Source organism: Scylla paramamosain, chromosome 42 (genome assembly GCF_035594125.1).
Source record: "Scylla paramamosain isolate STU-SP2022 chromosome 42, ASM3559412v1, whole genome shotgun sequence".
Classification (NCBI taxonomy): domain Eukaryota; kingdom Metazoa; phylum Arthropoda; class Malacostraca; order Decapoda; family Portunidae; genus Scylla; species Scylla paramamosain.
In genome coordinates this window covers 5,767,501-5,795,000 of record NC_087192.1, presented here as the reverse complement: position 1 = coordinate 5,795,000, position 27,500 = coordinate 5,767,501, and the positions used below count along the sequence as shown (strand labels likewise).

At 40.5% G+C, this 27,500-nt stretch overlaps 1 protein-coding gene across 7 annotated transcripts in view; it reads left to right on the top strand.

Moving 5' to 3' along the window:
• The window catches only part of LOC135093210 (agrin-like), a 503,425-nt gene that overhangs the window by 260,049 nt on the left and 215,876 nt on the right, over positions 1–27,500 (top strand). The window contains exon 1 of one of the 7 annotated variants that reach the window (XM_063992192.1): positions 4,867–4,885. The exons of the other annotated variants lie outside the window; for them this stretch is intronic. The gene's annotated coding sequence lies outside the window, so the exon portion shown is untranslated. Of the gene's footprint in view, positions 1–4,866; positions 4,886–27,500 lie in introns of those variants that run through there. 7 annotated transcript variants of the gene reach the window in all.

Genomic DNA, 27,500 nt, shown 5'->3' with positions numbered 1-27,500 from the left:
GCTTGATATTGTATGATGTTATGTAATGGTACTTCTCGTGGGAGCTCTTTTACACTCCTTATATCACCACATGAAACTTCAATGGTACTTTATTCCTTATTGGAAGAAAGATAAATGTATCTCACTATTTACTGGACAAACTGCACGTGAGTATAAGAGTATTGGAAAATGGGGACGCTACAAAAGACCAGAAGTATTATATGAAGAAGCTTTCGAACGTAAAACTTAACATCTGACATCTTGAAACTGACATGTGTACAGTTTCCATCTTCTAAGATAAATGTTAGTGGTAGTGGTGGTGATGGTGTTATTATTATTATTGTTATTATTATTATTATTATTATTATTGTTAGTAGTAGTAGTAGTAGTAGTAGTAGGGTTAGTGGTGGTGGTGGTGAGAAGGAAAAGTATATCAAAATGTATTATCCATGGCAACTGGTACGCGTGTAAAGCAAAAAGTACAGGATAGCAGTATTTATAAGATGAGGAAAAAATGTCAAATGGTTTTAACTTTCCAAATCTTGCAGTAATTCTAATAAACGTAGATATAACACTACAATTAGAGCTAAAATAGAAAAAAAAAGCAGAGGACGAAAAGAAGAAAAGGAAAAATAAGGAAGAGCTGGAGGAGGAATAAGAGGCAGAGGAGGAGGGGAAAATAAAGGAAAAGAAGAAAAAAAGAAGAGGTGGAAGAGGGATAAGAGGAATATATTAAAGTTGCAGGAACCTTTATGAGCGGATAACCGAGCTTTGCATATGTTGTTATGAGCCTCTCTTCTTTATATTGCGACTGTTCCTTTCCCTTCCCCTTTAGATAATGTGGCGGAGAGAGAGAGAGAGAGAGAGAGAGAGAGAGAGAGAGAGAGAGAGAGAGAGAGAGAGAGAGAGAGAGAGAGAGAGAGAGAGAGAGAGAGAGAGAGAGAGAGAGAGAGCCAGACACACCTGCACTTGCTACATATTTTCTCCCTCCACACCTCCCTCTACTTTTTTTCACATTTTTTTCCTTTCTTCCCCCTTCCTATTTTTCCCGTTCGTTCCCCGCGTCGTCTCTTCTCTCCTCTCCTTCATTCATTCTTGGCCACTCGCTGCCCTTCCTCTTCTCTCCCTCTTATCCCCTCTTTCCCCTCTCATCACCTCGAGGTTCCTCACCCCTCACTTTACTTTCGACCATCAAGCCCTTAATTTGCTCTCCATATACTGTATACCCTCTTCTCTCCTTTCCGCCTTCTTCCTTTTTCTTATCTTCTTACCTTGTAGGCTTCTCATCTCCTCCGTCATTAGTATATGGCTATTTTCAGTGTTTTGTGTTGTTTGTATGTTTATTGGTGTGTTGTTAATGTTTTGTAGTGGTAGTGGTGATGGTGGTGGTAGTTGTAGTAGTAGTAGTAGTAGTAGTAGTAGTAGTAGTAGTAAGTATATATAATTTCTTCATGCTGTATTTCGTAAACTCTTGGCAAACTTCGGGCTTCCTCCTTTTTTTTCTTTAATAATGTAATTTCCATGATCATTAATTATATACCTAGTTCATGATTAATTATTCCGTAGTAAAGGTGGGCGTACTCACACACACACACACACACACACACACACACACACACACACACACACACACACACACACACACACACACACACACACACACACATTCCTTCCTCCCAACTTTCCCAACCAAACTCTATATATCCCTATATCATTTGTACTTCTTTTTCTTCTAGGTACTTATTCTCTTTCAGTATTTTATTCCCCTTTTTCGACTCCTTCATTGCATGCGAGGTGGGGATCGTTACCTATGGCTCACCTGTAAAATTGAAGAGTTCGTGTGATTTCTATGGCATCTCTGAAGGTAGAAAGTATTACGAACACCTGTACATTCTTAATAGTGTGGTTGTAGAGAGTTTTATTACAGAGTACAGAGGAACAACACGCAATCGTACATACATAAGCTCCTCGCTCGCCCTCTCATAATTCACACCCATTCCATCGACCTTCATGGTTCGTGTTCAGGAATTCTGGAGTCGTATGTATTGAAATTGTTTTTGGTGAAGATACATAGGTGTTAATCACAGATGTATTTATTTATTCAATGAAAACAAATGCTTATCAAAAGAAAGAAAAAAAAAACATTCACAAACCACAATGATAAGTACAATATAAAATGAATAATTAATTCACTTTTAAAAATTCTGCAACAGGATGAAAGAAGAAAGAAAATGTGCTTTAGACCAAACATTTATATAATAATTCTTATAGAAAATACTTAATGAATAATACTTTGGTAGCGGTTAACACATATTCAGTAAAGAGGACAACATATTTCTGACAAAAAATAGCAAATAAAGATTTTCATAACTCAAGAGTTGTAATAAATATTAGTATGATGCTTATAATATGTTTATATGCAATGAATACGTGATATTTTTTTCGCTCATGTTAACAGTAAGATGTGATCTTTGTTGGCTCTTATATGCTACAGGTCACCAAAGATCTACCAGTAATTGATTATACTGTAGTTTAATATTTACACTTGTAGTGACGAAAAAGTACGCCACCAGGTAAATATGTTACGGGAAGCTCCAAAGAAAAGAGACATTAACTACAGGTACGAGTAGAGGCAGACGACCGGTCACATAACAGAGGCAGACTCTTACTTGACACAGCGTGGTTCCCAAAGCGATAGGTAATGGAATGAATATGTATGAACGCCTGAGAGTAATAGATAGCCGTACATAAGAAGAGTAAGCACCTGATCACATTCAGTGGCATTCACTATGCAATGCTTCAGTACGGTTTTGAAATTGAGAATATTGTTGGTAATCTTATGTACTCACTCTACCCAAGTCTCTGAAGCCCCAAGATATCCGAACGACTGCTGTTGTTGAATGTAATGTTGATATATTTCACAAGATCGCTTTGCTGGAATGGTCTAATCAACTTTAATAGATAGTAATATCGAAATACACGACTAACTTCAAAAAGAGTGATGGAATAGCTCAAGTCTTTTAGTGTCCGTGTTATTGTTAGTCTGAAAATTTTGCCACTGAATTGAAACACGAAGTGTCATGATGCTATCAACAGTCGAAGAATCCTAGTCTCAAACATAAGGGTAACATTTAAAGACCGCAGAAATTATTAGTTGAACAGAAGGACGGAAGGAAGGAATCTTACTAGATATTCGGCCCTCAAGGCGAGAACATTTTTTTTCTGATTTATAACGTGTAATTCGTAGTAACCCTAGAATCATAATTTGAAAATAAAAAAAAAGAAAGACGAGAAGGGCAGGAAGGAAACATCAGATATTATTAATAAGCTATCAGTAGAACCTAATGAAAATAGGAAAGAACAAACACATGGCAGAAGAAAGGGAGAATGCAAGCTTTATCATATGTTCTTAGCTACAAATAAAAAAAAAAATTGAAAACAAAAGGAGAAAGACATGATAGGAAGAGGATAGAAAGGAACCTTACCGGACACTCGACCCATAAAAGACTTCTACTCAAGGCAGTACAGGTAGGCAGGCGTGGGTCGCGGTGTTAGGGATGTGCAGGGCAATGAATACTTAAACCCTCACCACCACGCAGGGAACGAGTGACTTGCGCACCTTCTGGCAACCTTCACCTTTTTGTAGCGCTGCATTATTGAGCGAGAAGATAGTTTTTATTATTTCTTCTGCTCTTTCCTAATTTTTTTATGAAGTTATATCTACTAGCGGTGTTTTAGTATAATTACAATCACACCACGCACGTATTTACCCGCTTAGATACGCAGTTTATAATCTACTTTCTTCTTTTTTACTTAAAGGTTATGTTTATCAGAAATAACTATGTTTTTTCCTTCCTTCATTTGTTCCTTCATTTCCTTCTTTCCTCTTTCTTCTATGCATTTCTACTTTATCATTTTTTATCACTCCTTTCCTTATTTTTCTTTCATTAATATACTCATTTCCATTTATGACCTTCCCTCATTCTGTTCCTTTTCTTCAGTCAGTTCTTCCTTCTTTCATTCCTTCCTTCATTCATCATTTACTTCATTCTATAAGTCCATCTATAACCTTTCCTCTTCCTTCTGACCCTTCTCTTCCTTCCATCTTTCACTCGTTCCTTCTACCTTTTCTCCCAGCTTTTCTTTCATCCTTCCTTCTTCCCTCCGTCATTTTCTCTTCCTTCCTTTGATCCTTCTTTCGTATCTTTCCTGCACCAGTTCTCCAAAGTCTTTTTTTATCTCTTTTTCCCCCTCACCTTCTTGAGTCTTTCTTGATGGTAAAACTGCAATAATGTGTTCTGTCCTCGATGTTCCTTCCCTTCCTTCCTCCCTCTTTCCCTCCCTCCCTCCACGTTTCCTCCTTCTTTTCTTCCTTGCCGCCTCCTTGCCTTCTTCCTGCATTTCGGTTACCTTATTTCTTCACTTCAATTCCTCTCTCGTAACCATTTCTTCCCTCCTCTTCTCTTTTCCCTGTTTCCACCATCTTCCTCCTTCGCTTCCCATCTTCTATTCCTCTCTTCATTCATCTTTTCATATATCACTCATGGAGTCCTGCCTCCCTCGTTCCCTTTCCCTCTCCTTCACTTCCTTCTTCCTTCCATTCATGAAGATGTCCTCGCGGCAGCTACACGCACACACACACACACGAAGATACGTAGACAAGGCACTGCCCGTGTGCACGTTTGCATATATGAAAATTGAGGTTGAATTCAGAGAGAGAGAGAGAGAGAGAGAGAGAGAGAGAGAGAGAGAGAGAGAGAGAGAGAGAGAGAGAGAGACAGACTATACTGTTGAGGCTGCCCGCTGCTGCTGCTGTTGCTGCTGCTGCTGCTGGCTGTAGTGGAGGTACAAAAAGAGGGACGGGCGGCACGCGGGTCACTAGGTTGGCGCGCGCGGTGGTGAACGGGTGTGTGTCGGCCGCTGCTCTATCCGGCCTGTGTCGTGGCGGGGCTCGCGAGTGTATCAGTGCCGGAGGGGCGGGCAGGGAGCGGGGGCGCGGGTCACCTCCCTACTATAAAAATAACACATTGTCGTCCCCTTGTCCTCATCTTCCCTTCCCTCTGGCTATCTTCGTCCTATTATCCTCCTTATTGGGCTGTTTCTCCTGCGACTCTCTCTCTCTCTCTCTCTCTCTCTCTCTCTCTCTCTCTCTCTCTCTCTCTCTCTCTCTCTCGCTTTAATCCCAACGGTGTCATTATTCGGGTCCGATTTCGCTCAAGCCGGATCTCCCGATAACACGGTGAAGGGAACGCATCAGGTTGGAGTGAGAGAGAGAGAGAGAGAGAGAGAGAGAGAGAGAGAGAGAGAGAGAGAGAGAGAGAGGAAAACTTGCGGAAAAGATGACGCATTTCCGAATTTTCCGAACATCGTGTAGGTTTGTCACGTGGTGGTGGTGGTGGTGGTGGTTGTGATGATGGTTGTGGTGGTGGTGATGGTGGTGGTGGTGGTGAGTAACCGCTGTAATTGTGGTAGTAGTTATAATAGTAGAAGTTTCTGTTGCTCTATTAATTTGTCTCCCTCTTTCCGTGCCTTTCCTCCTCCCCCTCTTCCTCATCCTCCTCCTCTCCGTCTTCCTCTTCCCATACCTGCTCCCCGGAATGTGTCTCCTTTTCTCTTCATCATCATGTGACATTTTCTCCTGTCTAGGAACGATCTCTCTTTATTATTATATATTTCTTCTGTCTCGCACGCTTGTTCTCCTTCCTCGTAACACACACACACACACACACACACACACACACACACACACACACACACACACACACACACACACACACACACATTTGTTCCTCTTCTCACATATTTTTCTTCCTTCTTTCTTGATTCAGCGTTATCACTGTTGTTCTTTTTATCTTGTTATGTGTTTATGTCCTCCTCCTCCTCCTCCTCCTCCTCTTTTTCTTTCGTCTCCTTCATTTTTATTAACCTGTGCTTCCGTCTCCACCTTCCGTCTGTTCCTCCTTTTTCGTTCGACTTATCTTTCTGTGTCTCTTGTCTTTCATTCTTCCATCTTTCATTGTTATCCAAGTTTTTTTTTCCTCTCTCCCCAGATACTCCCACTTTTTATCCTCCTTTTCTTCTTCATTGTCTTTTTCCCTTGGTGCGTGTTTTTCCTCCTCGCGATTTTGTTTCATCCTTTTCTCTTTTTCTTTGCACTATAATTTTGTAAAAGCGTTTGTGTGTGTGTGTGTGTGTGTGTGTGTGTGTGTGTTTTATATATTTATTCTTGGCATTGGAGTGAAACGATCATGAATGAAGAGAAGGAAAGAAAATATAACAAATGGAGAGGGAAATGTTTTAGTAAATTTGTAGTTTTTAGTGTGCCTTATTATCTACTTTACACAGTCACCAGGATTAGCAATAAGCATTTAAAGCGATTTATGTCCTTTACGTGTGTGAATTACTTTATCATTGTTATCATAATTATATGTTATTATTATTATTATTATTTTATTATTATTATTATTATTATTATTATTGTTGTTGGTGTTGTTGTTGTTATTGTATTTTTTGATGTTGTTAGAATTAGACTAGTAGCAACTGTAACAAATAGTAGTAGTAATAGTAGTAGTAGTAGTAGTAGTAGTAGTAGTAGTAGTAGTAGTAGTAGTAGTAGCAGCAGCAGCATCAGCAGCAGCATCAGCAGCAGCAGCAACAGTAGTAGCAGTAGCAATATTAGTAATAGTAGCAGCAGCAGCAGCAGCAGCAGCAGTAGTAGTAGTAGTAGTAGTAGTAGTAGTAGTAGTAGTAGTAGTAGTAGTAGTAGTACAAGTTGTTGTTGTTGTTGTTGCAGAATAATGAGATCAATGGAAGTAGGGTCGCAGTAGTAGTAGTAGTAATAGTAGTAGTAGTAGTAGTAGTAGTAGTAGTTGAAGTGGCAGCAGCAGCAGCAGCAGCAGCAGGGCCAGGTTAAAGGTAGCAGGCGATGGCATTTACGTGCAGCATCCTCGCCTATCGGGTGGAGTTCGATACCAATATACTTAAATGAATTCTATTTGAACAAGTTTGGAGGCGTATTTATTGTGTTCTCTTCCCTTCACTTATTTGCGCGGGTGTGCGAAATACGAGGCTGCTTTTAATTAGGTGAGAATTAGCCACACAAACCATGAATGCTGTTGTCTTTTTTTTTCTTTTTCTGTCGGTGTTGTTGTTTTCCTTTCCATTGTGCATAGTAATTAAGTTTATTGTTGATGTCGATTGGGAATTTGCGTGTGTTGGGTGTATGTAGTAGTGCCGCGCCTAATCCTCGCACTGCAATGTTGTACTTGTCACTCTCACGCTCTCAAAACGCACAAAGGAAGGTCGTTTTATATTATATATTTGTTCATTCTAATAAACTGCACCTTGAGAACATAAGGTAATATGAAAAAAATCCTGCAACTCTACACTTGTTATTTCCTGTATAATACGATATAAGGGTGATGTTGAAAAGTAGCCTTAAGTTTAATAACATGTGAAGCAATAGATGTGACGCATTGAAGCTTGATAACGTTAAATTATAAAAGAGGAAGGAACAGACTGGTTTACAATTGCAATAGTGAATACTGGCACAAACTTCATAATCACATTTTAGTATAAACACGATAAGGAGTCTTAAAATAATATTAGACCAATTAGTAAATGGGGTATAAGTATTATGCTTTATAAAACTCTATAGCTTGTAGTTTCCTTATGTTCGTATGCTCTAAAAAGTATATATTAAACCCTCCTGTCAATTGTATACGTAATTATAATGTATACATGCTTTATAAAGGGATGTCATGAGTAACCTTGATCACGTGTACTTTTCATTATGCCCCTGTGTTCTAATACGTACTTATCAAGCCCACCTGTCGTCTCCATACACAAAAGCTTACGTGTCTTGAAGTTTACCGTTGTGGCGTAGGAGTATCGCTTTAGATTATGGGTTTGCTTAAGAGTCGCGAGGAAAGTGCAAGATCGTGTGTCTTAAAGTTGACCCTCGTGGCGTAGGAATGAGAGACGATACTTGTCAATTTTTGCATCAGGGAGGAAGTGCAGGGGAAACTCGTAAAGCAGCGGTGAGAAAGTAGCAGAAAGTAGCAAGGTGTTTTGTGCTTTGGCGGAACTTCCTGTGTGTGAAATATGTGTGTGTGGGACGACCAGTGTGTGTGTGTGTGTGTGTGTGTGTGTGTGTGTGTGTGTGTGTGTGTGTGTGTGTCGGGTTAGTGGATGTGCACTTCCCGCAAATTTACGCCAGACAGACAGACAGATTGTGTGCGGTGAGTGATGGGAAGCAGACTGATGGGGCGGATGGCACGTGACAGAGAGAGAGAGAGAGAGAGAGAGAGAGAGAGAGAGAGAGAGAGAGAGAGAGAGAGAGAGAGAGAATATGAAAGATTCCTTCATGCTTCAGTTAAAGCTTTCCATTCTCTCTCTCTCTCTCTCTCTCTCTCTCTCTCTCTCTCTCTCTCTCTCTCTCTCTCTCTCTCTCTCTCTCTCTCTCTCTCTCTCTCTAATCTCTTTTCACTGTATGTGCTGTTGTTCCTTTTTATCTTCGAGGAACAAAAAATTCACTATGGTAACAAATGATATCTCTTATTCATTCCAGGAATCGTATCTACCATTCATTCTTTTCATTAGCTTATATTTCAATTCATTCCATTCACTTTTGTCTTTTAGCATCGTTTATATAGATATTTACGGTGTTTTTTTTTTTTTAACATTCAGATAAGTTGCATAATTTTTTTTTCTTTCCACATAAATTCAGTCATTTGCAGTAAATTATTTATTGGTTTATGTCTTGTCGCATTTTTTCTGCAGTTTTGTTCTCTTGTTAATGTTGTGTGATGACGTGTTTCCCTCTGATGCAGTGTCTGTCTGTGTGAATGACGCTGAGCAGAACACCAGGCAGAATAAGGCAAATGAGAATTCTAACAAAGTGAGGACGATCTATCTGTCTCACGTTTAAAGCAAAGAAGAGAGAGATTTCTACGTAGGATGATGTTTTTTTTCTTCTTATCTTATCTTGTTCATGTATTTTTGTTGTTTATTCTTTCAAATGTTCTTTACTTTTGTGCTTCTTTCTGTTCTCTTTGCTGTTTAATTTTTGTTGTTGTTTTTCTTTTACCTTTATTCTCTCTCTCTCTCTCTCTCTCTCTCTCTCTCTCTCTCTCTCTCTCTCTCTCTCTCTCTCTCTCTCTCTCTCTCTCTCTCTCTCTCTCTCTCTCTCTCTCTCTCTCTCTCTCTCTCTCTCACACACACACACACACACACACACACACACACACACACACACACACACACACACACACACACACACACACACACACACAAAAAAAAAAAAAAAAAAAAAAAAAAGCCTTCTCTCCCTACATACACACATACCTAACCAGCTCCACCACTCACATCACAACACAGCTAACTCAAAAAGCTCGTATACTACTGCTGGTGACACTACAAAGAATACAGCTGACACAAATCCTAGTTAGCCCTTCATTCGTCATCATCTTGGTCCAGTGTAAGGAAGGGCGGCTGAATAAAGCTAAAAAGAATAGGAGGAGGAGGAGGAGGAGCGGATTGCATGAGCGCTGGTTATTCGTCTCCATTTGAGTTGAATTGACGTGACAGAGTTGCTGACCAGAGACGAGACTGGGGACTTGGTGTTTTAATCTTACCACCTATTGAGAGAGAGAGAGAGAGAGAGAGAGAGAGAGAGAGAGAGAGAGAGAGTTGAAATAGATACGCAGGCAGGAAGGTTATATATATGTAAGAAGCAAATGGATAAATAAAGACGCGAATTACGATTTCCTTTCATAGTTAATTAAGCAAAAGAGAACCGAGACAATGATATATTGAACTATTACTTTTGCCCTTTTGCCCGCCATTCGCGACAAATAGTTAAAGGGATAAATATAGTGACAAGGATCAGGATTTCTCTCACAATTAATTATGCTAAAGGTAACCGATCGAAAGACAGGTGAGTTGAACTATTGTTTCTTGGTCTTTTTCCCTCCTCTCCCTACCATTGTTTTGTCATGTACACTCACTGTTTGAAATCGAAAAACCTTCATTTACTGTCATTGTGTTCTTTGCTTCCTCTCAATCTTAAGTCCTCCGATCTAATGACATTCTTATTACAAAAAGAAAACTGACGAATGTTACTCCTAGTGAATTTGAAGACGTAACATTGAGACAGCGTATAGCACAGTGGAAGTGAATGCGTTAAGTTACTATTGCTTTTGAGTATACTTGTAATTTTGCTGTTGCCGTTGTTCCCTGGTTTCGTTCAGTTTCGTACGATCAATGATGAATCGCCGTGTTAACGCTGTTTTATAATGATACTTTTAATTAGTGAAGTAGGAGGAAATATTTCGCCATCGTACAAATCATATCATAAAAAGAAAGGATCGTGAAGCGTCAAATTGTTTGCCTGAAACACACAATGGCATCACCTTCAAAGAGTATTTTTCTGCACCTGAATGCAAATCACCTTCAATATACATATCACATACACACTGAACGAAGGGAAAATTAAATGTATACTGTTGTTTTTTTTCGTTTCCATTTTCATGCCGTATTTTCATTTCGACTTTATTAAAAATTTAAATGGTTATTTGTATTCTAGAGAACAGTCCCACTGCGGCTCTCTAAACACGAAATCCGTTGTTTACCCGCACATGCCATTGCTGTGTGTCGGTGGCGGGGCATCATTGCACCGCCGTCCACCCAGCGCTGCCCATCAGGGAGTCGTGGCGGCGCTCATTGCTCCACAAGTACTCATTGAATACATGTTCAGTGTCCTGTCCACGCCCAGACCACCGTGCCAACAAGTTGTCGTGTCCTCCTTTGGCCTGGACTCGTTTTCTTAATCATTTTATTCACTGCTCATGACTTTTCAAAGGTCAAAGAGATAATGGTTAAGGTTTTCATGGTTGTTTTTAATAATGTAAAATTATTACTACAATCATAAAAAGCACTCTTGAAAACTGCAAATACCTTCCACTAAATGGTCTTAAACGTAAGAGTGATAAGACGATTAAAGGTTCAGGTTTAATGTCACCAGATAAGCAGTTAACAGAACAGTGCACTGCAACTTTGTGGTTAGAAGACTGTGCATAATTACACCGTCTTTCCTGGTTCAGTTCCCATTACTGTACAAGTTTTACTTTCTTAATTGTCGATAATTGACCACTGTTTTGTTATGATGAATGCTACACATGTCCATCGCTACCTGTGTTCCATCACCTGCCCTGAATCCTATTACTGCTGAGACATCCTCTGTTAACATCTCTGTTAGTGAATTTTTGCATGGACACACAGAAAGAGAGATAATTAATTTTGTCTCCAGTTTACAGAACTATTTACGAGACATAACCACTAAAACAAGTGTCTAAGAAGTTGTAAGTGATTATGTGAAAACTTATGTAGTTGTGAAAGAGTTAAAACTGAAGAGAAAACCACGCCAGACAAGTCCCGCGTGAGTGAGGCAGACGGGAGGTGGTGGGCAGTAGCAGTCCACACGTCACACGCGGCGTAATGCTCTTAAAGTCTCCCCCTTCGAGGCGAGCACGCGGCGGCTTCACACAACTGGCAACTCTTTCCGTCGTGAATCTTCATTTACACGTTTTCTGTAAATCCCCTTAAGAATCCCCGCACCAGCATTGTTCATTGTAGCTTTTAATCTGCAGTGCGTTAGGGCTCAGCGTCAGGCTCCCCACCAGACAAGGAATGGAGTCTTTCTCTTCCCCTCAGATACTTGAGTCTTATCGGTACCGGTGAGAACTAATGGTTAGCTGTGGATCGTGTCAGCCAATATTATGTGGAGTTTTAAACGGGTTGGCATTTTTTATTTGCTTATTTATTTACTTATTTATTTTATTTGGTGTTTTATTTATGTTTGTTTTCCGTAGTGCAATGCAATGCGTATTGAGTTTTACTTGTTATAAAGCACTGGTGGTGATAACGGTGCTGTTGCTTCTGCTCCTATTTTTAATCCTGGTCCTGTTTAAAATACAGGAAAAACAATAGCATCAGCAGCAATGACCAACTACAACAACAACAACAACAACAACAACAACAACAACAACAACAACAACAACAACAACAACAATAGCAACAACAACAACAACAGCAGCAACAACAACAACAACAACAACAACAAATAACATTCACAACCACCACCATCACTACTACTACTACTACTACTACAACCACCAGTTCACCACTACCACTACTACTACTACTAATACAATCCCCATTTCACCACCACCAAAACCATCACCACAACCATCACCTCAACCACCACCACCACCACCACCACCATCACCACCACCATCATCATCATCATCATCATCATCATCATCATCATCATTACTATTAGTCGTGAAATTGCCACGGAGACAATCACAATAGCTAAGGAATTATTCTCTCTCCCTGCTTTTGTTCCTATGCTTCTATTATCCTTTTGTCACGGCGCGGCAGGACCAGGAGAGGCGGACTGCAGCTCCCCACGGCCCTCGCATGTTGGTATGTGTCGCAGGGTGTCGCTTCTGTCTTTCCAATTTCTTCCTCGCTTGTAGTTCATATCGTTTTTACGTGGCTCGCTATTTCGTCTTGGTGTGTTTGCTGTCTTTCAATTTCTCCTCCGTGCCAAGCTATGAAAACACGTTCTCTGTCTTTCTGTCTTTGCCTGTCTGTTTGCTTATTTGTCACTTTTTCGCTTTATCTTTCTTCTTTATTCTCTCTCTCTCTCTCTCTCTCTCTCTCTCTCTCTCTCTCTCTCTCTCTCTCTCTCTCTCTCTCTCTCTCTCTCTCTCTCTCTCTCTCTCTCTCTCTCGTATGTAAAATTTCTGACTTTACAAGTTTGCATTTATATATCACATAATAATGAATGATTCTGATTTTTTTTTGTCTGCATTCGTTAATGAAAGTCAGACACAGGGACAGACACACACAGACAGACAGACAGACAGTACATATGTTTACATTTGTAATTCTCAAGCGCCTGACAGTTTCTCTTTAAGCTTTTTCGTTGATTAAAAAAACGTGTTTGTAATTAATTCAATAAAACGAGTAATTCATTAATATGCAGTGAAAAAATAAAAGATAAATTAATTTAATGAGTTTTGCTGGAATATTGCACTATTTGACGGGCTGTTGGGTGGCGGTGGGAGCTGTGGGGGCTGACCATGTGGGGGAGACAGACCTACGGAACCCAGGCGAGGCTGAGATAAGACTGTGATGGCCTGGTGAATGTGAAGGTGGTCTTGGGTAAAGGTTGCTCAGGACTTTCCTTTTATCATAGCAAGATTTCCGTCACTTATCTTGTTATTTTTTAGTCAGAATGTCACCGTTATATCGTGCACTAGTTTGTCCGTTAACCCTTTGCCTGCTAAAAGTACTAATTAATTTTAGTAACAATATTTCAGTGAGTTAAAAACTAAACCACATGCACTACGAACTGCCACGTGTAGGCCTGACAGCTTCCCACAGCTTCCCATATTTTTTCATGTTCTGTAATAGCCTATACTAAATATTCCCTCACTTCTTCTGCTAGGAATATCATCTTTCAAAATTATAAGCTTAATCCCCACGAGGCCACTTTCTTCATCCGACAAAAAAGCCATACCAGTGAAAAGCTTAAAACATTGCAAAGAAATACTTCCATTCACTATTCAGACCTCTCATGTAGATGTGCTTCAGACTGTTACGGGTTTTAGCACGTCTCTGATTTATCTGCAGGAATTACAGTGTGACAGGCTGACTGAATTGCAGCGTTGAGAAGAACTGTTAAGCCGTTTCAGAGCGCAGGGAGCACTTTAGAGAGACAAGAAGTAAAAACTCCTTGAATCGAACATTAATTAGTGAACAGTACGAGCAGAGGACAGTGAACGAAACGAAGCTGGACTGAGTCTTTGTCTGGCAGGTGAATAGTAATTACTGAGAGTGATGATGACAACGACGAGAACTGTAGAGATTAAATATAAACTACGGAGGTGATGATGAAAATGATAATTATATGATAAAATATCCATCCACACATAGATATAATGCTTGAGGAAATGATAAAGAATAAGATATGGAGATGATGATGATGGTGATGATAACAATGACAACGGTAAAATACAAAAAAAGACCAAATATATTTAAGTAACAAACATCAAAATAAAGTTGTAATGATATTGACGACGATGACAATAACATAAAAGTAAACAAGAAAATTTTAAGTGAGACAGATGAATATGGGAGTGTTGATAACAATGATAGCGGATTATTCAAGACAACACTTTAAGGAATAAAATATAAAACGGGTATTTGTGAAACTATTAATAACGACAACGCGGTATAATACATTAGAGGGAATATGATAATGCCAATAACATCAAAATACTATACAAGAAAACAAAAAGGAGAAACATAGATAGGGTTGTGATAATATTGATCTAGAATAATAACCAACAGAAAATTCTCAACAAGTACGTTCAAATCCCCAAAAGTACCAACTGCAGTAGTACAGGAGGATGCCCAGAGGAAGAGAGAGGGGAAGAGAGAGTGAGTGGGAGGATCTGACAGCCGCGACAACCTACCTGATTATCCAACACCGAATGAGAGATTTATTTCACTCATTTTTTTATAGCTCGCAGTAATACAATCAACGCACATTACATACTTTGACAAAATTTACGGGTGCATCACACTGGCACACTTTTCACCGTCCCTGTATCACTTTTTCCCCCTCGCCTAATGTGCGCAAACTCCATATAAATATATATTTTTTTTTCTATTCCGTAGCAGCGTGGCGAGGGTACAATGACTGGGACGAGAGTTAAAATAATGAACAGTTTTAAAGGTGATAAGGCTAACATACCAAAGCATCAATTAACACGTGTGCTTGTGATGGTTTCCACGAGGGACAGGCAGGACAGGCAGGTAGATAGGTGGACGAGGGGACGTGACGAGGGGAGAGAGAGAGCGAGAGAGAGAAAGAGAGAGAAAGAGGTGAGAGGTACAGATGATTTAACCATAATTGTATTAGTAAAAAAAATCTCCCATCCATATTGAGTTATAATGAGTGCATCACATGATAATTATCTCCCCTTTTTTATGTCACTTCATCACCTCATCCTCCCGTCCTTGTCCTCTTCCCCTCACCGCCTCGTGCTTTTCCCTCATCCTCCCCTCATCCTTCCCTCACAGCCAGTTATGCTGATCTCTCCCTTCTTGCCCTCATTCCTCATTTCACTCTCACACTTGCTTCCTCTCTCAAAGAACTCGGAATAATGCCTAGTAATTGAGCGATGTAATTAGTGATTTGTTCCTCCTCATTCCCATTCCTCTAAATCTTCGTATTGTTTATGTACTTGTTTGATGCTTTCGCTTTTAATTTTCATGATCGCTTTGTTATTGTTTTCACGAGGTTCCAATACAAAGGGGAACATGGAAAAAAAAATGGTTTATGGTTTGATTTAGAGGTGTTGTTGAAAAAGTTGCGGGAGAGAGAGAGAGAGAGAGAGAGAGAGAGAGAGAGAGAGAGAGAGAGAGAGAGAGAGAGAGAGAGAGAGAGAGCATTCATACCCCGCCGATAATCTAGGTATCCATCCAATAACACGCAGTAATATCCACTTTTTTTCCCCCCTACTAAATAAAAGATCTCTTATACTCGTATGTCTATATTTTAAAGTATTTTTTCCTGGAGCTGTTATTACTGAGCGTTAAAAGAAAAGAATCGCGTGAAAATGGTGCTTTCCAACTTTATTCTGCTCTAACGTGTAGTAGCAAATATTTAAATGAGAGAGAGAGAGAGAGGGGGGGGGGAAACAGAGACAGACAGACAGACAGACAGACAGACACTGACAATTTACTGTAAAATGTCATTGAATTCGACGAGCAAGATTTCTTCAGCCCAAATCCACGAAAGCTTCTGAGGAGATTTAAGGGGATTTACTGCCCTGCCTCCGGGGACTCGATCAGCCGCGCATGTTGAGCTCGTGGAGTTTCTAAGTGCAGAACATTTTTCTGTCAAATCTCTCCCTCTCTAAGATTTGCGGGATTTAAGCAACCGTCCAGTCACCGGGAAGCGAACCAGTGGCCAAGATTTGTTGACTAAAGTTACGAGAGGATTCGCGACTTTTTTTTTTTTCCTGAATCTTGTTTGTTTATTTATTTATTTTATTCTTTCTTTTTTTCTGGAGATGAGATATTTTCGGGTGTTTGATATACGCAGTGTTGTAAAGGCTTTTCATATCACCATTTATTTGTTTTTTGCTAAGTGATAGTATTGTGTGTTCTAGAGAGAGAGAGAGAGAGAGAGAGAGAGAGAGAGAGAGAGAGAGAGAGAGAGAGAGAGAGAGAGAGGTATGTAAATCCATATTGACAAAAATACCTTTTTGAATTTTATATGTATTTATTTATCATTCATAGAAAAGTCAACATTACTGACACACACGCGGACACACACACACACACACACACACACACACACACACACACACACACACACACACACACACACACAGCTAGATAAGTAGACAGGTAATGCCTCCTTCCATCAGATCACTTCAATTATTCAACTAATACCCATCCCATTCCTTCCGTATTCCTTCCCCTCCCTCAGAGCACGCAGGAAGCACAGCCAGATGATGATTTTACCCGTCCTTGACTACGTACACTTAATAACCTGACTTCCTCGTTAAGCTCGGAAATGTTCTGACTGATAAACGTTGATGGAAGTTAAACTAAAAATACAAATTATTAAGACAAATTATTAAGAGTAAATTTTCGTAACAAATATTCATTAGTAAAGACACGGAATAGTAATTGAATGCTTAATAGACTGGATGAATGACTGATAACTTGTAGCCCTGAAGAGTTTAAATACATTACCTTAGGAGATATTTTAATCCATGTACATTTTTGAACCCTTAATAATCAGTGAGTTATTTAACAGATACCTTCGATGTACGTACACCAACAAATATCATTGGATGTTTTTCTACACTCCAATTTATAACAGAAAATGGAACTTTGAACAATTTTTTTTATACTACAATTTATAGGACGCGTAGTGAGGAGTGACTTTTGTCGAGAACCAAACGTGAGTATGAATTCAGAATTGCTGGGTAGAATCACCGTATTAAAAAGATGTTATTTAATGCAAACCTGTGATTGGCAGGTTCAGTAGACGATAAATCATCAAATGAAGCACGAAAGGAAAGGTTACGTCACTAAATATCACTCCTGTCAGCTCAAGGTTTTCGTATTTTACTTTGATTTTCTCTACTATTTCTTAGGAGTATTTTTTTAAGACTATTTTCTTGTTCCCGACGTTGTTCAGCTTCATTCTAACGAGTACTGTTGCTGAAAGAGAAGAAAATAAAAGCTGATGTCGTTAGGTTCGTCTTTTGTAGAGGAAATGTTGTTAAAAGGAACGATCTTAAAAATAGCGTATGGTCTCTCTCTCTCTCTCTCTCTCTCTCTCTCTCTCTCTCTCTCTCTCTCTCTCTCTCTCTCTCTCTCTCTCTCTCTCTCTCTCTCTCTCTCTCTCTGTTTGTCATTGTGCGCGTATGTGTTCTTTGTATATCTTTCTTTCTTTTATTTCGTCTTTTTTTCTTCATCTTGTCACGTCTCCGTATCTCTGTCTGTGTATCTTTTTGTTTGTTCATCTGTCCATATCTTTGCCAGTATATTTGTACAGCTTCTACGAGTATGTATATTTCTCTCTCTCTCTCTCTCTCTCTCTCTCTCTCTCTCTCTCTCTCTCTCTCTCTCTCTCTCTCTCTCTCTCTCTCTCTCTCTCTCTCTCTCTCTCTCACTATCACCCTGTACTTTGCCAGGTAACAAACTGAAGCATCACTGTCCAATCAAAGTTAGTGTTCGTACATGTTGAGACATTTCCCAATCTCTCTCCATATCGTTGCAACTTCCCCGGCGTGGCCCATAGCCTTCTATTTCACTCCTGCCACCCATTTGCCTTCCACGTCTCCTCTCTGTAGCTCCATGCACTTCCACGCCGTGCTTCAATAGCCCTGCCCTTTCCTGTGCCTCCTAAATCTTAACACGCAACTGCTACAGCCAGAAAACTCTTGTTCTGTGCGCTTCGGAATGTGATTTTTCTTTTTGAATGGTAGTTCTTGCTTCCCTCCGCCTCCTACTGCTCCTCCTCTTTCCCCCGTCCTCTCCTTCGTCCTCTCCCTCACTCACTCTCTCACTTACTCCGGCATTCCTTCCTTCACTATCGCTACCGTTTCCATTCCGTCTCCTTCGCCGTATTCACAATCGACTGTGCTATCGCGTGCATGCAAATCTGTGGCAGCATATAAACCAGCATGCATTCTAAGACGCGCGGAACGGAGGAGCGAAGGGAGGAGAAGGGAAAAGTGAAAATGGGAATGGCAATATGTAATAAAGCGGTGAATGGAGGGAGGAGCGAGTGAGGAGTTAAAAAGTGGAAAAAGAGAGAGTTGAAAGGCTAAGGGAGGGAGAAGGGAATTGTGTGTACGTGAGGAAAGGGGAGAGAAATGTAAGGAGTTGGCGGTAGACTAATAGACAGATAGGCAGACAGACAGATAGATAGACAGTTTTATTTTTTTTTGTGTGTGTGTTTATCGTTGCATTTCTTGATCATTCTCTTAATCGTAAGGAAAATGACAAGAAAAAAGTAACAAACAATATTTCTCCTTTTTATTAGTATTTTTATATCTTGGGCAGTGTATTAAATCTTATAAAACTAAAGAGAAGAAAGGAAGAAAACATATTTACCCAAAAAATTCATAAAACAACCAACAATTTTGCTCACCTTATCATAAACTCTCATAAATCTCAACATATCCACATTCTGTACTCTCTCTCTCTCTCTCTCTCTCTCTCTCTCTCTCTCTCTCTCTCTCTCTCTCTCTCTCTCTCTCTCTCTCTCTCTCTCTCTCTCTCTCTCTCTCTCTCTCTCTCTCTCTCTCTCTCTCTCTCTCACCATTAACGTGATTTTTCTCTTGTTCTCTTTCTCTCTCCACTCCTCTCCTTTCTTCCTTCAAGGTATTTTTCTTTATTCCTCCGTGGTTTCTTTGCACTCCATTCCTCCCTTCTTCCCTCTTTCTCCTCGCTGTCTACCTCCTTTTCTTCTCTTCCTCTTTCTCTCCATTCCTTCCTTTCTCCTTCTTTATTCTCCATCCTGTGGCGCCTAATTTCTTCCTCCTTTTCTTTTACATTCATCCCATTCATCTATACCCTTCAATTTTTCTTCCTTTACCCTCCACCTCCCTTTCTTTCCCTTTATTTTTATCCGTAAGTGTTCCATACGCGTCGGTTTTCTCCCCATCCCCTGTTCCCTCTTTTAGTGCTTCCTTTATCGTCGTTCAATTCACCCTCTCATTCAGATTCCCTGTTTTGGCCGAGAAGAGGAGGAGGAGGAAAATGGCGAGGTGGTGCAGGAGGAGAAGGAAATTCATGAGGTAATTAGGAGGAATTTTCTTAATAGATTCCTGTGACCAGTTTAGAGGCGAGAGAGAGAGAGAGAGAGAGAGAGAGAGAGAGAGAGAGAGAGAGAGAGAGAGAGAGAGAGAGAGAGAGAGAGAGAGAGAGAGAGAGAGAGAGAGAGAACGATTTCGCATTTATTTATTTTCATCACTTAATTCCTGCATTTTTTTGTTATTTTCCTTGCTAAAAAAATGTTTTACTAGCAATGACAGGCCAGAGGTAGGAATGTAACAGTAATTTAGCTCCATTTAAGCACCGAAGTGAGCAGCAGTTTTATGGGTTTGGCTTTAATGTCAGAAGCAAGTCTCATGTTTGTCATACTTGCTTCTATCTGTTACATACCATCCTCATCCCTCACGCGAAGTAGTCTTTTTTTTTCTTTTTTTTTTTTTTACTTCATGCAAATAGAAACGTCATATACAGAGACAAAGCGAACTTGGGTTATGTTGATGAGAGTAAGGGATTGATTTTCTTTATCTACAATGCATAAACTCTGCAGTATGTATGAAGATTGAAGGAGCTTGCGACGCCATGTCTGAGAAAAGACTCTTCAGATTGAACTTTGTAAGTGGAAGACACACGGTTGATGGCAGAATATAAGAAATACCTCTGCCATATGGATTTCGCGTTGAAACCTTAAGCAGAAAGGAGATGAACGTTCACATCTCAACAAGACGTCAGAAACATCCCAAAAACAGAGGATGAATGAAACAAAAGAAAATCGTTCGTTTTTATTTTTTCGTATGTACAATGATTATAGACTGCTCAATATGTAAAATGGTAGGGAAGTTTGCAATGCCATGTGTGAGGTATGACTCCACCTTTCAAACAGTAAATGTAAATGGAGGTCATATGACACACAGTTGATGACAAAATTTAAGAAACTTCTCTGCTACATCGATTTCATGTTGAATTCTTAACCAGCAAGAAGAACGTCTACATCTGGTCTTGACGTCAGAAACACTCTCAAAAATAGAGATCGTTACCTGAATGAAATAAAATGGAGTTTTAAAGTTGTAGCTACAGTTATATTTAGCTTGAAAGTTAGCAAGATTGAACCTGCACTCACCAGTAAACAAAGTGACGGGTTGCCTGAAGGAGGAGATCGAGAGAACCTGATCAAAGACAACAGTTCGCAGGAATCTAAAATGATCCTGTCTTTTGGGTTATTCACGGTTGCTGCAAATTATGACATGTCAGTGAAGGGGAATGAAGTGAGGAGCAGGTAATGTGACGGGCGAGGTGTATCCCGCCGCAAAGGAATGTGACGCTGCCTTGCATTACTCTCACCAAGGCATTCACGAGGAGGAGAACGATAACATCTTTCTATACTCGGATGCTGGAAATATACTCTGGCAAGGCGCCTGGAGGAGGGAGTTTGAGGAATATGAAGAGCAATATCACTCTTGGGAAATTGAACATATTGATGACAACAAACTGATGATAACTTTTATATTTTATCATCTACAACACTTAACTGAACATGTACTTAAGATATTGAGGTGAACAAAGAATGCAAGTAGTGAACAAAATCGAATACCCTCATACAAATAGAATAAAGGGGGACGCAAAGGAAGAAATAGAGAGAAAGGGAGTAAGAATTAAAAAAGAAACAAGACAAAACCGAGACGAACACAAAAAAAAAAATAAACGATCAAATACACTTGTAGCAAATAGAAAGAGGGAACACGAATGAAAAGACAGAGAAAATGAATAAGAATCAACCCTTTCACTACAATATGCGATAATCCACAGCACAAAAATCAACTTATAGAATCTTTAAAAGGAACCGTTAGAAGAATGGAGATAGAATAGGTTTTTTTTTAGGTGGAGAACAAGAAAAAGTGTCTTAGAGTAGCTAATAACTGATGAAATTTATGCCAAATAGCGATGGAAGGATTTAAGAAACAAGACAAAAGATAAAAATTACAAGGAAAAGAATCAAAGAAAATTTTAACATCATCACCTTAATCTGAATCAGTACATGCAAAAGAGCCCACAATCAGATGAAGGGCCGACATTTGCATTCGTATCCAGGGCGCTGAGAATATCAACAGAACACGTGTGGGTGGAAGGCGGCTGCTCGCATGACATAATGGCGTGCCAGAAGGCTGTAGAGTGCTGGTAATCTGGTGTCACGGCGCGGTGGCGGTGTTACAGGTGTCTGCAAAACGTCAGTATGTACACAAAGAAAGGTAGGGATGTGTGCTGGTGACGACTGTGTGGTTTGGAAGGAAGGAAGGTGTGTGTGTGTGTGTGTGTGTGTGTGTGTGTGTGTGTGTGTGTGTGTGTGTGTGTGTAGATAGACTTGGACAGATAAATAGCTGCGTATGCTATTTTAAACACACACACACACACACACATACACACATAGAGAGAGAGAGAGAGAGAGAGAGAGAGAGAGAGAGAGAGAGAGAGAGAGAGAGAGAGAGAGAGAGAGAGAGAGAGAGAGCCTAGTGGAGGGGGAAGGGGGGACAAAGTTCGCAGTGCATTAGTATGTAATACACCTGGTCTTCCTTTCCTTCCTCCTCCTCCTCCTCCTCCTCCTCCTCCGCCTCGCTCTTTTTTTCTTCACTGAATGATGTGTTATTTCAGAAGCGCTTCTCTGCAGCATTCCGTCTCGCTCTTTACGTTCCTTCTGCATTGCCCGCCCTTCCCTGAGTGTGTGTGTGTGTGTGTGTGTGTGTGTGTGTGTGTGTGTGTGTGTGTGTGTGTGTGTGTGTATGGTGCTGTTTCTTGTTGCTTTCCTTTACGTTTATATTCGCGTGTTGTTTCTTGTTATGTGTCTCTCATATCTCGTAAATCATTCCCAGGTGTTGTAGGAGTTGTTACTTCCTTTCCTCTTTCTCCTTTTTCTTTTTCTTCTACTTTTCTTTTTTTTGTGTTATTTTCTTGTTCCATTCCCGTGTTTTACTGTGTTGTATTTTTATTTTTTTGGGGCCATTTTTCGCTTTTCATTCTTTCTTCCTTTCTTTTTTCTTTTGTACTTTTGTTCTTTTCATTCATTCATTCATTCATTCAAAAATTAATGTATTTTCCTTTCATTTTTTTAAATATTTTTCTTGTTTCCTCCTCCTCCTCCTCCTCCTCCTCCTCCTCCTCCTCCTCCTCCTCCACCCCATCCCGTCACGTATCGCTCCTCCACAATACCATCATACTTATTCGTATTCTCAACATTTGTGCGGAAACACAATTTAAAGTATTTCCTGAGACTGTCATATTTACATTCCTGCCGAGACGTGCGTATTTACACAAACTCTCTCTCTCTCTCTCTCTCTCTCTCTCTCTCTCTCTCTCTCTCTCTCTCTCTCTCTCTCTCTCTCTCTCTCTCTCTCTCTCTCTCTCTCTCTCTCTCTCTCTCTCTCTCTCTCTCTATTGATTACCTATCCCTACAAGTACCTCTCTGCTCGCAATAATTCTCTCACTCGCTCTCTTTCCTGTCTCGCTCAAAGAGGTCAATTCAAGGAGGAATGACTTGACCGCCTTCACCTGACCACCACCTTGGACGAGGCTTAAAGGTCACGTGTCACTCTTCCAGGCCAAGGTAGAAAGGTTAAGGTCAGACTGTTTTCACCGCCGGTAGTCAGGATGTCAGCAGCGGTGTGGTGAAACTGATTAGGGCCTGCGTGTGGTGATAAATAGGAGGGTTATATACTGACGAAGGGGCTTGAGTGGCCTTGATTTGGAAATGCGAACTGGATTGGTGAGAGAGAGAGAGAGAGAGAGAGAGAGAGAGAGAGAGAGAGAGAGACTATAGCAAAACGATGAAAATAAAGTCTTGGACAGAGTTATAAGATCATTGGCAAGATCATCAAGAGCAAACCTTTACAAAAAAAAAAGAAAAATGCGCATAGATAAAGAAAAACCCACAATTCTTAGGAGACCTGCATCATCAGTGGGTTTTTATTTTATTGCCATTTTTCAGTAGTCCAGAGTTCACACTTACATTAAAAAAAAAAAAAATAATGCTGACTGATGTACTGAAAATTAATATGGCAGATTGTAAATAATGAAACTGCAATAAGACCATCAGACTCATACGAGGCAGTCTCAACATAACACACACCTGTACTCACCCATCATCCCTCTCCATAAGTTTATCCAGTCATCTTTATAATCTCCCTGTTGACTCTACACCTTGTGCTGTTTACACCCCATTAGGAGAAAGGGAGAGCCAGAAAGAAAGAGAAAAGGGTAGAAGGAAAGAGGAGAAGGTTAAGAGAAAGTAAAGATGTAGAAGGAAAGAGAAAGAGGTAGAAAGAGAGAAAGAGGAGATGTAAAGAGTGGGATGAAATGCTTTGTAGCGTCACGCAGAACAGGACAAGGAGGACCAAGGGACTGTTCCGGTGTCATCCTCGCCACTCTTACTCCCGCTCATCCCTCGCTTCATCCGCCTCGCCGCTTTAAGGGACGCGTTTTGAGGGAATGACTTTTGTGTGTGTTTGCTCAGTGGTATTTACCCGGCGCTGTATTTACCCAGTTGCAGTCTAGGGGCCGGTGCTTCATTTGTGTGTTTCTGTCTCCGCTTTTATGTTTGTCTTGTTATCGTGTATACGTGTGTTGTTTTGTCGCCATTACCTCTTATGCTGAGAGAGAGAGAGAGAGAGAGAGAGAGAGAGAGAGAGAGAGAGAGAGAGAGAGAGAGAGAGAGAGAGAGAGAGAGAGAGAGAGAGAGAGAGAGAGCACTTACATAGTTACGTGTGTTATAGTTTTGCACGACCTTGGAATCCACAAACCTCCACAGAAATACAATAACGTTTCGTGATGGAAGAAAGGAGGAGGAGGAGAAGGAGGAGGAGAAGGAGAAGTAAGAGGGGGTGGACAGGAGGAGGGCGGCATCCTCCTCCTCCTCCTCCTCCTCCTCCTCCTCCTCCTCCTCCTGCAGCACTGCCCCAGGACTTGCAAGGGAATTAGATGTTAGCCGACCCTTCCTTAACGAGCTTCTCAATATAGTCATGAAGCGGGAGGCTCATTAATTAGCTTCTGGAAGGCCGCGGCTCCCCTCAGGCATTGACTCTGTGCCGTAACGAAGTTTGTTTTGCCGTTCAACGTTCAGCCTCGAGCGTGCCATGTATGAGTACGTCCTGGGAAGTAGCTACGGTTGATTCCTTTGAATGGATGAGCCTAACATGACCTGGTTTTGTTTATATTTATTGTCAGCTGGTAAGGAACGGCAGGTGTAGCCAGGTAAAGAAGTCTGATACTCCCACTCACCTCCTCCTACCCGTGGTCGATTAATGAGTAGCTGAGGTAATACGTTAGGGAGCTTAGTGTGCTCAGCTGGATGTTAAAATATAAGTGGCCACGCGTCCCGAAACAGCCAACCGCGCTGTCTTTAACGAGGGTGAGGAAGCCAAGGCGAGGTGGTCATCTCTAGGGCGGCACGCGTTACTGCCTTTCTTTATGTTATTTTGTGTTGTCACGGTTGATGTTGTAGGACAGGCGCTGCATTTGTATGATCTTGTGTATGCATTTATTTTTATATTTATGGGAGATAGGGAAAGTGGTAAGAGAAAGTCGTTTAATTTTTCCTTTTACTGCTAAATATTTGTTCACATAAGTACAACTTAAAAGCTCATTTTGTACTATAGTCTACCATTGTCTACTAAGTACTATAGTCTATTACAGTCTTGAATTAGTTCTCATGCCTAGAATAGATATAATTAACCTAATTTTCTCTCTCTCATTTCTTTGTGTGTTCATACATTTAGTTGTACAGTGCTTTTAGTGTTGACCAAGGACGAACGTGGCAGTGAAAGTGTAAGACAGGAGTTGTACATTAGTCATATTGTATTGACATTTTTAACATGAAGGGGACTCGCGTCATAAGCTACAGGAAAAAGCCGCTTTAATAGCCAGTTCCAGAAGGTTTGAAATAAGTGATGGTTGGTCTGTTTTTGAAGATGTCTTGAATTTTCTCTCATAAAAGAATTCAAGTCACAGGAAGTTGAAAAAAAAGTATATAATTCCTTAGATTACCAGTGGAAAGGGACGAAGTACTGAGAAAACAGATTAACTTTGAATTAGTAAGATGGCCAGAATAAGGGAGAGAGTGAAGGAAGAGCACCAAGGCTTAGGAAGTGTGATGCCCAGTCCTTCGCCTTTCCAGAGTTGAGGTGACGTGATATTTACAAGTGAAAGTGACATTGAGTGTGTGACCTTCAGGTGTATTCCTTCTCCTCAGTCACTGTGCCTGCAGGTTGCCTATCACACAGCGAGGCTTACATCCAACAGGACTTTTGAACTGTGTAGTTTTTCCCCACCTGAAATCAAAGTTTGAGAAATTTAAGCACGCGACTGGAGCATCAAGTCCGTGTTTTTCGGAGGCTTATGAATTATTTTACTTATGAATTATTTTACAGTTGAGGATGATAAAAGAAAGAAAGGGAATGTCTGAGCAGCATAGACCACGCGACGGCCAAATTATCGCGGGCCCTGTAATTGAAATTCGTCGTTTGTCTGTCAAACTGTAAATGTCAAGACATCAGTACCGAGAGCAGATGTCAGCTCACTGTACTTAGCTAGTCGTCTTCATTTTACTACCTTTCTTCATCCTTTGAAAAATGTGTAGTGATATGTCTTTCAGAATCCAAGAGTTTACTGTTGAATTAAGAAAAAGTCTAGTCATGCATCAGTTTATCCAGATATACACGCATCTTTTATTTGCTTGCGGCGTCGACCCATTTAAAGGTCAGGAAACAAATTTAGTAACTAGGAACAGCATGTCAGTCTCCTCGTAAATGTCACCGGTGAATTTTTCTTGTATTACCATTCAAAAACTCACCTTCACCAATCGTCCCTGCTACCATATGTGTCTCTAGGGTTGCCTCTGTTGTTGGTTTTGTTGATTGGGTGTTTCATAATGTATCGTGTGTTCTACTTTTTCCTGCTCTTTTACTTTGTTTTCTCATTGTTATTCGATGTTTTGTGTTCTATATTCTGTTTCTTCGTCAAAAAAAGTTTTCTGTCTGAGTGCTTAGGTGTGTGTGTGTGTGTGTGTGTGTGTGTGTGTGTGTGTGTGCGCGCGCCTCCATTTGGCCTTTTAAAAGTTCATCCCTCACTCTTAGGCTGGTTATTCTTCTTTTGTATTCCTTTGTAGTGGCAGTAATGCAAATGCGTATACACACACACACACACACACACACACACACACACACACACACACACACACACACACACACACACACACACACACACGATCACATTCACATAAATATATAAGTAGAGAAAGAAAACAGCCATGAAAGATCCTTAAGCAATTTACATAAACATGAATTACGCCAAAACAACACCGGAAAAAAATGACAGGATATATTAATCATATCTCTCTCTCTCTCTCTCTCTCTCTCTCTCTCTCTCTCTCTCTCTCTCTCTCTCTCTCTCTCTCTCTCTCTCTCTCTCTCTCTCTCTCTCTCTCTCTCTCTCTCTCTCTACTTTTCTTCTGCTTTGTTTTACTTTCTTTGTTTCCCTTTCCCTCCTCCTCCTCCTCCTCCTCCTCCTCCTCCTCCTCCTCCTCCTCCTCCTCCTCCTCCTCCTCCTCCCCACTCATGTCACCATCAACGGTAATGGACAGACACTTACCTGGACATCATATTTTTTTCTTTTTCTTTCTTTTTTTTCTTTTTTTTTTTTTTACATCCTTCTCAGCACTTGCGACCTGATGACGATCCTCCTCCTCCTCCTCCTCCTCCTCATCTGCCTTCTCATTTCCTGCTCGTCTTTTTGACCAACATGTAATTGTTTGGATGGAGAAGAATGGTGTAAGTCTCTCTCTCTCTCTCTCTCTCTCTCTCTCTCTCTCTCTCTCTCTCTCTCTCTCTCTCTCTCTCTCTCTCTCTCTCTCTCTCTCTCTCTCTCATTCCACTTCGGTTCTTCCATAAAATGAGGAACAACACGACGAGTTTAGCGTGACCAAGATCATCGCGAAGGAATTGGTCAGATTAGAGTCACAGGTGTTAGAGAAATTAGGTACAGAAAGCCCTTCTTCTTTGCTCCTTACTCTAGCTCTTTCTCCTTTTCATGTGTCTCTGTTTCTGCTTTCTCTTTAACATTGAGCAACAATACCTAACTTAACACAATGTCTTCTTTCCTGT